The sequence below is a fragment of the Phasianus colchicus genome, chromosome 3 (assembly GCF_987193195.1).
Source record: "Phasianus colchicus chromosome 3, bPhaCol1.hap1.1, whole genome shotgun sequence".
NCBI classification, from domain to species: Eukaryota; Metazoa; Chordata; class Aves; order Galliformes; family Phasianidae; genus Phasianus; species Phasianus colchicus.
The window spans coordinates 66922013-66935228 of NC_143438.1; positions in this window are offsets into that span (position 1 = coordinate 66922013).

Sequence of the window (13216 nt, forward strand, 5' to 3'; positions counted from 1 at the left end):
TCAGTGACACAGATCAGCGGGACTGGACGAGTAAGGATGGTTTCAGGTCAGCTCAGAATGCCCCAGACTTTGTGACCACAGCTTATCTCTTCAGAATAAACTAAAGTGATATATGAACAAAGATGACTTTGTGATTCAGTGCTTCCTGTCGCACAGATTAAGTTCCTTCACCTTCATGATGTGCCCAGTAACTCATTCTTCTACGTTGCTTTCTCACTTTCTCATTGATTTGTTTCAACATTTCTAGTAATTTTTGGTTTTAACATCAGAAAATGTTGAGAAACGAGAGAAATGATAAATCTTGTTTCACTTCAGGGTCACTCTTTTACGACAAGGCTGCCTCTAGTTCTATTAATACCCAACTTACCTAAACAACATGTTAAGAAACTGAAAAAAGCCAAACCTTTGACGCAGAAGGAAGTGAGAAGCTCATGCATGCTAGACTTCTCCCAAACAGGTTTACAACCCTCAGCTCCATAAGGCGGAAAAATATTAAGAAGTGGGGCATAACCAATGAAGTAACCTCTGGGGCAAATAATACTGAAATTATTCATTAATTGTTTCATTTCTTCACTGCATAGCTTTAAAAAAAAAAAAAACAAAACCAAAAAACACTGCCTGACTTTTTATGTTATGTGCAATGAAGGAAAGCTTCATCAGGTTCTGCTGGCATCCAGCTGGCAAAGGACAGACTAAGGAGTGACACTGAGCCCCTGCCCTCACCTGCAGCCTTCCCAGAACCAAGCAGGAGCTTGTCCAAGGGCACAGAGCTGCCTGTGTGGGCAGGGGGGAACCAAGGAATGCTGTAGTGTGTCCTGGGAAGAAAAGATGGGGAGATGGAGCAGCCACCAGAGGGTACATGGCATGAGAGAGCTTTCTTCTTGCTGGGTCCTGGTTGGTGCGGGACCTGGTCTACAAACAGCCTTGTCTCAGGGGCACTGGTTGGGGATTAGGATGTCATAGAGTCATAGAATCATAGAATGGCTTGGGTTGGAAAGGACCTCAAGGATCATCATCTCCAACCCCCCTGCTGCAGACAGGGCCGCCAATGTCCATTGGTTAGAGATGCGTGTTTGAGATGTCTGAGCTTTGCTTAAAGCTGCAGCTGTTTTTAATAGAGCTGCTGGGTTGTTTTCCAGTCACACTGCAGAGCAAACTTTGTAGTTGGTTGTATGCAAAGAGAACTGCAAGCTCACTGCATGGGATGTTGCCTTTCACACACTGACTCCATTCATAACATGATCAAAGAGCGCTATGGAGAAATAATCTCAACCCTGAGCCCTCCTAAACTGTATTCTGTTGATCTTTTTTTTTGCTGCTTTTTGAAGTAAACCTTGAATGAACAAGGAATTGCTGCAACTCCACTGAGCTTTACTCTTTTCTCATGTCAAAATTGGAAAAATGACTCTTAGCAGAGAGAGGCCATAGGGTCCAAGGGAAGAGTATGTCCATTGCAACCCTCCCTCTGTGAATCCCTTTGGAAATGCATTCTGCCATGCTGAAGGTAAACTGTGTCATATGCCCTATGCCACGTCCATCTGGCTGACATATCAGGATCAAAACAGAAGGGAAAACAGATACTGAATCACACATACACAGAAAATGACATTAAGAACCTAACTTGTTAGAGAGGTCTCTGTGCATCAGATGAATATGCAACCTCAGTAACACCAAATCACAGAATTGTAGGGGTTGTTCCTGAAACCTCCAGACCTCATACAGTGGTTCTGAGTTTCTCTGTACCTGTGACAGCATGTGAAGAAGAAATTGTACAGGAAGAGGACAGCACTGTTATGTTAACCTGTATGACTAGGGCTGTGATGTCTGTCTTATATTTTCTATTTGAGATAACAGCTTCCCTCCACTAACTGCTTTACTTCAGTTCTGGGTGATTGGTTTGGCTGTAAGAAGTAAAATATAAACAGAAGTTGTGATTTCTCAAAATGATTTCCTTCTATCTTGTGCTCATTATCTTTCCCTTCCAAAAGACTTTTCCATTCAAGCTTGCCCACATTTTGAAAACACATACATATAGGTGTGTAAACACACACATAAGTACACACATGCCAACACACACATATACACCAGTTTTCTGTAGAATTCACTAAAACTGCAGATGCTACTTTAGTGCTTTCACCCATACTGTCCACTGCACTGTTTCATTAGAGTTGGAGGGTTCGGTTTATTACTGTTGTAATAATGTCAGGTAGCACTCCAGTCTGTGGCTGACTGTAGTGCACAAGGACTCCTTGAATTCTCCCTTCTAAGGGTGACTCAGACTACAGGAACTTAAGATTCAAGTAATTCACGCTCAGTTACCTTTATAACTTGTCTTTAATTAACCCATGCGTGCAAGAAACCTGTTCTCCAAGCTGGTTCAAAATGTGGCTATTCAACATTAATCCGTGGTCTTGCACTATATCAAGTCACCAGCACAGATGATTGCAGCTACTTGACTTTATTAGTTTGGACAAAAGTGAAGTCACTGTAAATAAAGGAACATTGTTTCAAGCCAGTTTGTCCTATAAGTATGGTAATAGTCCTAAAACGAATTCAAACCCAAGTTCCCAAAATGGCTTAGCATACTAAAGGCTACTAATTACATACATTCTGAGCTGATGAAATTGGTTATCTCTAAAAACAAATAGGTCCATTTTCTTGTGGTAAACTCGGGTGGAAGCACTTGCCAAAACAGTTTGTAAACCATACAAACTATTGGGCAGTAATACACCTAGATTATAGCCTTGAGTCTCTGCCTTCGGAATTATTCAGATCCCTTCTCTCCTCCTAGCATCTACTTCTATACAGTATTGTTGAATATCATTTACTGCCTACTTAATTCCAGAAATAAATTCTTTTTGTTTATGGATGAAAACTGCATGTTTTATTTTCTTCACTATCAAAGCTTGCTTGTGGGTTTCTTGTGTTTGTTCCCACCTCCACACTGTTATCATCATGCTACCCTCATGGTTGTGCTTGTTTGCAGGGCTGCCTTGTAAAATGATTCATTAACTGACCTGGGTTTGAAAAAGGGAGAAGGAGAGGAGAGGAGAGGAGAGGAGAGGAGAGGAGAGGAGAGGAGAGGAGAGGAGAGGAGAGGAGAGGAGAGGAGAGGAGAGGAGAGGAGAGGAGAGGAGAGAGAGGAGAGGAGAGGAGAGGAGAGGAGAGGAGAGGAGAGGAGAGGAGAGGAGAGGAGAGAAAGCTAAAGTGAAGCTCTGGCTTCCCTCAGCATCACCTTCAAAATCATCTTATTGCTTTGATGAAGGAAATACCTTAAGTTTCCTCACTGTGGCTCAATTTGAGTTCTAATTCAGGTCAGGAAGCACACTAGACACTACCCAAAATCCCAGCCATCCTCACTCAGCCCTTAGGCAGCAAACAGAAAACATATATGGTAAGTCCAGATGTTGCGCTTATTCATGCAGCCCCATAAATCCACCTTTCACACAGAATGCCCAGCTGAAACCCATGTGCACTCTGCTTGTCCAAACTTCACAACTCCAAGCAGCCAGTTGCCTACCACAGCTTTGAAAAGAGTTATTTACTGCAAGAGACATATGTTCACATAAATTATTTGCAAATCTGCACATTAAGTCGTTCAAAAATGATCATAAGATGTCACATTTGAAGATGTGCAGAATTTAGCAGGCCAATAAATGACATCAGCCCCTGCAGACAGCGCAGTAGCTCTAAGTGACTTCTTTGGTCACTGTTACTCTGAAATCAGCTGCCTCCAAATGGGTAGTATGTTGGCTTTATGTGGACTGCTATGGTGATGTCTGCAAGAAGAGATGAGTTGTTGTTCCCATGTCAGACAGAAACGGGTCCCACCAGGCTTCAGGCTGGTGCTACAATCTATGGAGAGGAGCCCATGGGGCAGCAGTGGATGAGGTCTGAAGGAGCCGCAGCCCATAAATGCCTCTGCAGGAGCAGCCCCGGGTTGGAGCTGCAGCCCATGGAGAGTAGCCCACGGTGGGGCAGGAGGACTGGGGGAGCTGCGCCCATGGGGAGTGTGTGGAGCACTGTGCTCCTGAAGGGTGGGTTCTATGGTGCAGTGCTGGGAGAGCTGCAGCCTGGGGTAGGGCCACATGGGATCAGTTGGGGAAAGACAGCATCTGTGGGAGGGACCCCGGTGGAGCACAAAGTGACCATGGATAAGCAGCAGAGATGAAATGTTACAGACCAACTGCAGCCTCCATTCCCGTTCCCTTGTGCTGCTCACTGGGAGGAAGATTGAAGAGACAGGGTAAAGCAGAACCTGAGAAGAAAAGAGATGAGAGGGAAAGTGGTTTTAGTTCAGTTTTTTGTTTTTCTTCTTCCTACTCTATGTTTAATTGGCAATAAATTAAATTAATCTTCTCTATGTTGAGTGTCCTACCCATGGCAGTAATGGATGTGCCCTGTCCTCACTTTGACCCGTGAGCTTTTTTCATCATATTTTTTCCCCCTGTTCTGTTGAGGAAAAGGAGAGAGTGGCTGGGTGGGCATCAGCCAAGGTCAGCCCACCACAGATAGACAAAAAAGCAGGAGTGAAGCCAATTGCAGGGGTAAGAAGGGTATGTCAAAGTCCAAAGTAGGGAGTGCCCTGGGCTGATTCTTTGCTTTAGATCAGACTTGCCGAACTTGGTTTTCTACAAGTCCTGTCTTCACTCCACCTAGTTCTGGACAAGCCAAAAAACAAATCCAAAGGCCAAGCTTTTCAATATGTATTTCAGAACAGGGATTTCTACATGAAGAGGATTTATAGAGTTTGGAAGTACATCAACATGGAAACAAGGACCTTTTACCTTCCAGCAAGAAAAAAAAAAACATCTTCCAGAGAAATACTTAACTTTTTTCTGCTTTCATACGAACAGTCCAAAGTGGGTGAGGATATGCTTATTTTGGCAAGAGCGTACCAAACTGAACTGTTTTGTGTGTGGTTAGGAGAGCTGGATGCTAGCTCAGTAATTTGCTAGTGGCATCTTGTGGTGAGCAGTTCTTGCGTGGAGACTGACTAACAAGCCAAAATGTAGATCACCATGGGTGGAGTTCACAGCCTTCCAGCTCTACTGAAGTCAGGATGCAGAAGGTACTTCTACAGAATCTGGAGTTTGTCATGAAGCCTGAATACTTGGTCACTATATGCAGGCATTCAGAATAAGAATTTAATTGGGCACTCATTTCCATGTAATGGGCTATAACTCCCAGTCTGCTCCTGAATTATCTGTTATTTAGGTGAACTTAAGGCCATGTGCAAAGGCTTGGATCTTATTCTTCAGGGTTTAAATGTGCATGGGTATTTGCAGTTATTAAAACATACAAATAAATAAATTCTGTTAGTAAAGTTGAAGCTCATTAGTCATGTTCCAAAAGAGAGATCTTCTAGCTCCTAAGCTCTGACGGCCATTTGACTGTGAAGGCTTTGTTGCTATGGTGGGTGACAGCCATGAAGTTCTCCATCTGTGCCTGTCGCCTGTGGCCAAACATTCAGTGAGGGCAGCCAGGGGAAAGCACACATTTCTCAAATGGCCACTTAAAAGAAGTTGTGTGGCAGTCTACTTGCTCTCTACTCTTCCTGCCACACATATTTCAGGGGAAAAAAAAAAACCCAAAAACCCACCACCACCACCGACAACAACCAAACAAACAGCAGCAATTAAAAAAAGAATCATTTTTCTAAACAAAGAAGCCAAAACTACACACCCTTTTACGCCCGCACACCCTCCGTAGCTGCCGTAACTCCAGGCTAAACCACTTCTGTATATCTGCATAATCTTAAAGCTTAGCAAATTAGAAAATAAATGGATGTGTATGCATTTGAAACAGCACTTTCTCCCCCAGGCTTTATCTCTCTGTAACCGCTGAGGTTGTCTGACAAGGCTGTTCCTTAGAGTCCTGCTGGAAAGGCTTCAGCCATTTGCTGAGTGTTTGATGTACCATTAGGATTCTCACTGGGATGCTTTGGGGGGATTTGTGAAAAACTGCTGCCCCTGGAGAAGACATGAGCCAGTCTCATCTATGTGCAGTGGCTGCACAGCCCTGGAGTTACTACTGCATGTAGCACCTCTCATACATCCCATATCAGGCTTACTACCTGGAAAGAAAAAACAGCTCCACTTGTCTCTCTGAGAATAATAAACCCACCAGGAAAGCCTGAAAGTGGGCTGCGTGATGTCTGTGTGAGATGTACTGGTATGCTTCATGACAAAAAACAAAAAAACAAACACCTGGAGAGGATATCTTGTCCTAAAGACTTTAAACAAGCAGAACTTTTATTGCCACCAAATAATGTAAACAGAAATTTGTGCCACAGGGCTTTGTGTTTGTAGTCTACTACCTGGTGGAATAAGGATTAACTGTAGACAAAGGTATCGCATGAAGAGGAAGCACGACTGGCACCAGCTCCATTTTACTGTAAATGTCTGCACTTCCCGCTGAATACAAGCAGGCAGCCGTGTTGGGCATATTCTCCCACTATGCTGGTTGCTCCAAAGGGCAGGGATACTCAATTCATAAACCCAGAGGTGGACCTAAAATAGCAGCAAAATCACCTAAAATAGCAGCAAAATCATCAACACAGACTAGCTAAGGGGAGCTGGGGAAATAAGTTGTTGGGCACTAAAGAAACATCTCAGGTAAAAACACAGGAAGAGGTCCAAGAAGAGGTAGGTGCTGAGGGACAAGACAGGTTTGTTGCCAATTGATGTGGGCAGCCAAATTCCACCCTGGTGTCACATTAGGCATCTGATTGCTTTCCTGGATCAGCTGTGATGGACTCTTTGGAGTTCACACAGGAAATCTGTGGTGGAGTAGGAAACAGATCTCTGGTTTTCCAGACCCCGGAGCCTTAACCACAGCCTCCTCTTCCTCCAGTGACTCTGACTGCACAGGGCTGTTCCTTTGCCATAGCTATTTATTTCTCTGAAGAACTGAGGTTGGCCTTTCCAACCCGAAATGCACACGGGTAGTCCATAAATGCTAATAATACAAGTATCACTTCATTTGGAAAGTACAGGCTCCCACCCCAAAACACTGACAGCTGGCATTTATTTTCTTTAAACACTGAATATTTTAATAGGCTTTGTCTCCATAATCTGTTTTAACATTATGGTTAATATCTGACAATTAGGCTAAATTAACAACCAAGAGTAACGGAAAGGCTGAAGCATCCAAACAGACTGCCACAAAGTTACCATCAAGCTGTTTGCTGTCAGGGGAAGGTTTTCTATTATAAACAAATATGTTACTACTAATGCTGATGCATAACAACCTAGGGACAGCAAGGGGGCCCTTTGAAACTTCAAATACTAACTACATAATGCAAAAACTAAGACTCCAAATGTAAAACTTAGAGGTGTTTCTCATTCAAATATATAAAGTGTAAAAAGTAACAGCAAAAACCTGCACTGCTCTGCCTCTTCTTGACTCCCCATTGTGATCACTGATGCATGCTCCCAACCTCTGTAGTTGCCCTACCTGTCCATCCAGCACATACATGCCCAGTCAGTGACTGAATCCAACAGAATCAGATTTCATAGGATGCTCTGGTACCTGAAGAATGATGTAAGGGTGAGATAATGTACAGGAAGGAACTTAAACCTGATTGAAAACCAATGAGAATGCACAGTGTGAAAAACAAGGGGATGCACAGATTGTATTTATATATTCATGCTTCATTAAAAGGACATTCAGTTAAGTACATTATTAAAAACAATCCCAGAGGTTCTCGGTTCCTGAACTAATGGTGTTTCAAACCAACAAACTGCAGATACTGAAACACTGCAGAGCTTCCATTGAGCTGTACCCAAGTCATTTGGACAATACAAATGTAGCATTTCAAGCACAATATTCCCTAGTAGTATCTTTAAAAAAAAAAGAAGAACCTACTGTTCTCACTGTTTGAATTTCATGAAAAGTTGTTAAAGGAAGATGGTTGTGTGTATAAATATTGAAGATGTTGATGAAGACACAGATTTCTACTTCTGTTGCACAGCAAGCGTGTTGATCAGTACATAGACCTACTATATTTCCGTGCAACCAAATCCTACAGTACATTGACAGAAGACATCTTTGGCCTGTCCTTTCCACGATTCTTCCTAAGTTATTTAATTATGGAACTATATCACATCAGTAATACAGTTTCCAGTGTGCATTGTTGCCTTTCAGCTTTCAACCTGTGGTTTGTAGATGCTGAGGGTGATGATTTGACTGTTACTTGAAATAGTGCTGTCAGTGCTGCTGCATTTGATGCATCATGGAAGCAAATTTCATGGAATGATGGAATCACACAGCGAGGTTGGATGGCACCTCTGGATCCAGTTCAACCCCATGAAAAGAGGAAAGAAAAATGCTCAGGATTATGCCTACTTGGGTTTTGAATATCTCTAGAAAGAGAGACCCCACAACATCTCTGGGCATCTGTTTTCCAGGGCTAGCCCACTTTCAAAATAAATAATTAATTTTTATTATTTTAAATTAGTTTTTTTCTTACATTTAAGCAGATTTTCTTGTATTCTAACTTGTGCTTATTTTCTCTTGTCCTTTCATTGGGTACTGCTGGCAAGAATCCGGCTTTGCCTTTTTTTTTTTTCCTATTATATTTTTTTGTTATTAGAATTAGGATTCCATTGGTAGGGACCTATGAAGACCATTGAGTCCAACTACCATGTCATAATGTTGTATGATTATTAGACATTAACATGTCTTATTTCTTATTGTCTTTGTTACACCCTTCCTTCAGATATTTCTCTACATTGATAAGACACTCCTCACCCAAATGGACTTCTATTTTCAAGATTTATTTATTTTCTTTCTGTGAAATTGGTGGTTTTCTAAATGCTGGCCCTAATTCTAGAACGAGTTTGAGTTCCACAGGACTGTCTTTGTCCCTAAAGTTTCTTGGACGCATTATTGCCTGATGGGACAACATTACTATCCTTAATGAACACATTTTCACTCTCTACAACTGCCTGAAAGGAGGTTGTGGCAAACTGGGGGTTGGCCTCTTCTCCCTGGTAAAAGCAATAGGATGAGAGGTAATGGCCTCATGTTGCACCAGGGGAGATTCAAGTTGGATATTAGGAAGAATTTATTCTCTGAAAGAGTGGTTAAGTGCTAGAATGGACTGCTCAGGGAGGTGGTGGAATCATGGCACCTTGGAAGTATTCAAGAAACATTTAGATGCTGTACTAAGGGACATGGTTTAGTGGGAAACATTGATGTTAGGTAAATGGTTGGACTAGATGATCTTGGAGGTCTTTTTCAACCTTGGAGAAGCTATGATTCTATGATTATCAGATAAAATCTCAGGAATTATATGATGAACAAAAATATGCTGTTTTAACTAAGTTTCTTTTCCTACTCACTATAAAGACCATATGTCTTTTAAGTACAAAAAAAGAAAACTGTCTTCCTTTTGGCAAACCATGTAAGAAAGGTTCTGAAGGAAAAAAAAAAAAACACAAAAAAACAAGAGGTGGAATATGGATGCCATTTCATCATAATTTTAAGCACTTGGCTCTGGGAAGCAATCCAATCCATGTGACATATTGTTCAGATGCTCCATACAGTCACTAGAGAGTAATCAAATTGAAACACTTCCCCCTCTTCTCTGGCAGCATACCGCAGTGACTACACACCCCAGCAGCAATTCAATCTGCTCAAGGTCGTGGTTTCCCTCTTTCACTAACAACACATGGAAGCAGGAGGAAAGTCGTGCTCCTTCCTTCATCTGGCACTCAGACCACAGAGCCTCCTTGGAGGATGGGTGACTGAAAGACCATCGCCAGAGCCTCTGCAGTGTTCACAGACACCCTTCAAAATACAGGAATTTTGGAATACCTGTATAAACCACACACTGAATCCCACATCAGAAGTGCACTTCAACAACCACTCGGTGAGGACAGTCTGTGTGAACATGCTCTTGGCTGACCTTTGAAAGCCAGACAGCAACTAAAGCCTTTGGAACCAGGTAGAAAGAGGAAAGAATGTTCCTCATGATAGCCTGGCAGCTGGCACACTTGGCTTATGGCAAAGCAGAATCGATGCTCAGATCCTACTTCTACACCAGACTACCTGCTGTGGGATAAAAGCTTGCTTCTCTTCTGCCACAAACATGACGTCCTATTCTCCAAACACATCAATCTTCTAGAAACTGTGAGCAGTCCACCTCCAACTGTCACTTCTTTGGCTGTGAATCTTCCTAGCACGGCTCCTCAGAGGCTTCTGTCTTTTTCTGATCCTAACAGTTGGATAACTTGCCCTGACTCAGTAAAAACCAAGCTTTTTAAAAAATAACAATATTTGGATTGCAAATTCCAGCATGTCAAGGCTAGGAAATAATAGATCTGTGCCGTCTCAGTCTTGTTCTGTTTTCCATCCATTATTGTCCACTGCTCTGTCAGTGAGCATGGGAGCTACTTAATGTAGTTATGGTTCTGACATTAACGTCAACACTGCCCTATGCATGCACTGAAGGGAAAGAATTACAGCGGCATAAGCAATTAAATCATTTCCTCTTCCAGCACTAGCTTTTGTAACCTAAATAGCAGGCCCCTCCCTCCCTCCCTTCCTCTTTCCCTCCTCTCCTTTCTCCTTTGCTTCCTTCCTTACTTTCTTCCTCCATCTCTTTGTCCCTCGAATAGAATAGCATCCAGTAGAATTTGGAGCTCTAAGCTTTTTATACTGTATACTGAATTGAACTTCAGGACTGTCACCGTATACGCAGAAGGAAAGCTGTATTCTTAAAGCTGTGGTGAGGATGCAGAGCCTGAGCTCAGAAGGAGCATTGGCGTCCCTTCTGAGCTGCTGCTCTTTCTCCTTTGTGCACATGTTGGACAACTTCTGCTACATGTGCTGCTGCTGAGGCATGGGGTAATTAAGTACTTGGAAGGTGGGCCACGTCAGTGTGGTAGTAGTCTATCCATTTCTGCTTAGGAGTGGGAAGAAAGAAGAACCTTTGTCTCCAGTATCAAGTTCTGAGAAAAACTAGAATAAGAGCATATGTGCTGTGTGAAGGAGGTAACCTCAAATCTTTCTTTCAGGTTTTCATTTTTTTTTCTGCTTGAAATACAGCTTCAGTGTCTTTGTTTTATATAAAAAAATTCAGTGCTTTATGTTTGGAGAAGAAACATACATTCATTTAACTAGTGATTTTGTCCATTATCACTTATTTTCCTGAGTAAATGAGCTAACTAGATTGATTTCCAATAAAGTACAATTGGGCACTTTTTGCACATTCCTATGTAAAACCCTGGGGATACATCACAGGTAAAAAAAAAACAAACTAAGATCTCTGGGAAGCCAGATAATTTTTTAATGAGAAACAAATGTGGAGCCAACACCCTCTGCTCATTGCATTCACTGTCCTACTTCTTCCTCAACAGGCTTCATTTGCAGTGTAAATAATGAGGTCCCTTGAAATGAATCCCCGAGTGCTTTTGTTTCTTGGTTGGCTTGTGTAGATGAAACCTTAATATAGTTGATAGTACACTTTTTCCGAAGAGTATTTTGTCATCCATATGCTTGCTGTCTGCCAGGTCCAGCTGTACAACCCAGCCATCAGGATCAGAAGTCATTAGGACAGATCTTGTGCACAGTCAGAACCAATTCTCTCTTTTCCTTCGTAAATTATTTACATGGGATATGCAGGAACAACATTTTATTCTGAGACATATACCCTGGTATAAAATATGGTCAAAGCTATGGTGGACTGAAAGATGTTAATGGGAAGGACACACACACACACATAGAGGTGTCACACGATTTTGTTTCCCTAGGAATGAGGGTGAGATGCACGTTGCATGCTTGCAGAAAAACAGATGGAAAACAGCATCAAAGAGGCTTCACATCTGACTGCTCCTTTGCTTCTAGGTGTGTCACACGCAGCAGTGACTCTGTGGGAGAGCTCCAACGGGAGAGCTCCTGCTGTCAGCCCGAATGCATCACAGTTATCTAACAAAAGGTGCTGAAGGGGTATGAAATCTTCCTGCCAGTTCAAATGTGTTCATGGGAAGTTTGAAGGGACAATTTTATCCCAAAAGACCTTTTTCTTTTCTGATCAGGTGCAACCTGTCTTCTTCCAGATGGCATTAACATTTCTGTTCGGGGTAATTCAACAGAAATAGCATTGTGAGTTCACATCAGACCTGGATTAGGCTTGCAGTGGGTAGTTACCCAGCTTTAATGGGAAGAGAGCAATGTCCTGATATACAGTACATTGTGTTTGAATGTGCAAAGGATTCAGAAGTCATGAGAAATAAGCTCTTATTTCAAGCTCTTTCAGCAATTGCCTATTTCACCTTTAATAGTCCATGGATCTCTTTGTCTCTTTTTTCTTAACTACAAACTGGGGACAATAATTACTTTCCCAAGTAATGAGACACAGATGACAAATGGAAAGCATCACTGATATCCAGAGAAGTCTTAGCCCTTCACTGTTAGCTCACAGCTATTAATCTGTTCAGAAGTACCCTGTTAGTCTCAGAAGTTGCAAAAATGTTTGCTTCTGCTGTCACATATGTGGGAGTAGATGAGGATTAACTCTTCTAAAGTTAATAATAAAGCCTGGCTGAGTAAATGCAGAATCAAACCTTCCCAGTAACAAAATACCCCAGAGTCACTCTCGCAGAAGCTGAACTTTCCCCAGCCAATTTCAGCACCATTATCTTCTCTTGTGACAAAAGCTACTTCTCCACGTTTTGCTTCAGGAAGCCCTACAGATCTAACATTTCCCAATCCAATTTGTTTTCCCAAGTCAGCAGTTTAATTTTCTCACCTGGAGAGCAGTTATGTCACTATCCTTGGTGTACTCACTTTACAATTTTCACATGCGGATACTTAGCAACAAGAAGCTTTCACCATCTGCTCCAAGGATGAAGATCACACACTGATTATATCAAGCTATGTATCTATATAGTATCTATTTTACTCAACTAGTGCTTAACAACTGAGTAGCCGTTTCAGAGATCTGAAAAGTAACAATATAAGAAAATCTCACATACACGATTTCCAATGCTTGTAGATATTTAAATGTACACCATATGCCACCTCACAAAATAAAATTCTCTAATTTTATTTCTATGAAAGTTTTATGCCACTTCTGCAGATTTCCAGCCCAGCCTGCACTTCTGTGAGAAGCTGCTGTTTTTGTGTAAGATATGTCTTGTTTTCTGTTTGTTAATATTTAAGGTCTGCATGCTTTTCTGGGAACAAACCAGGCACTCAGGACTCTCGG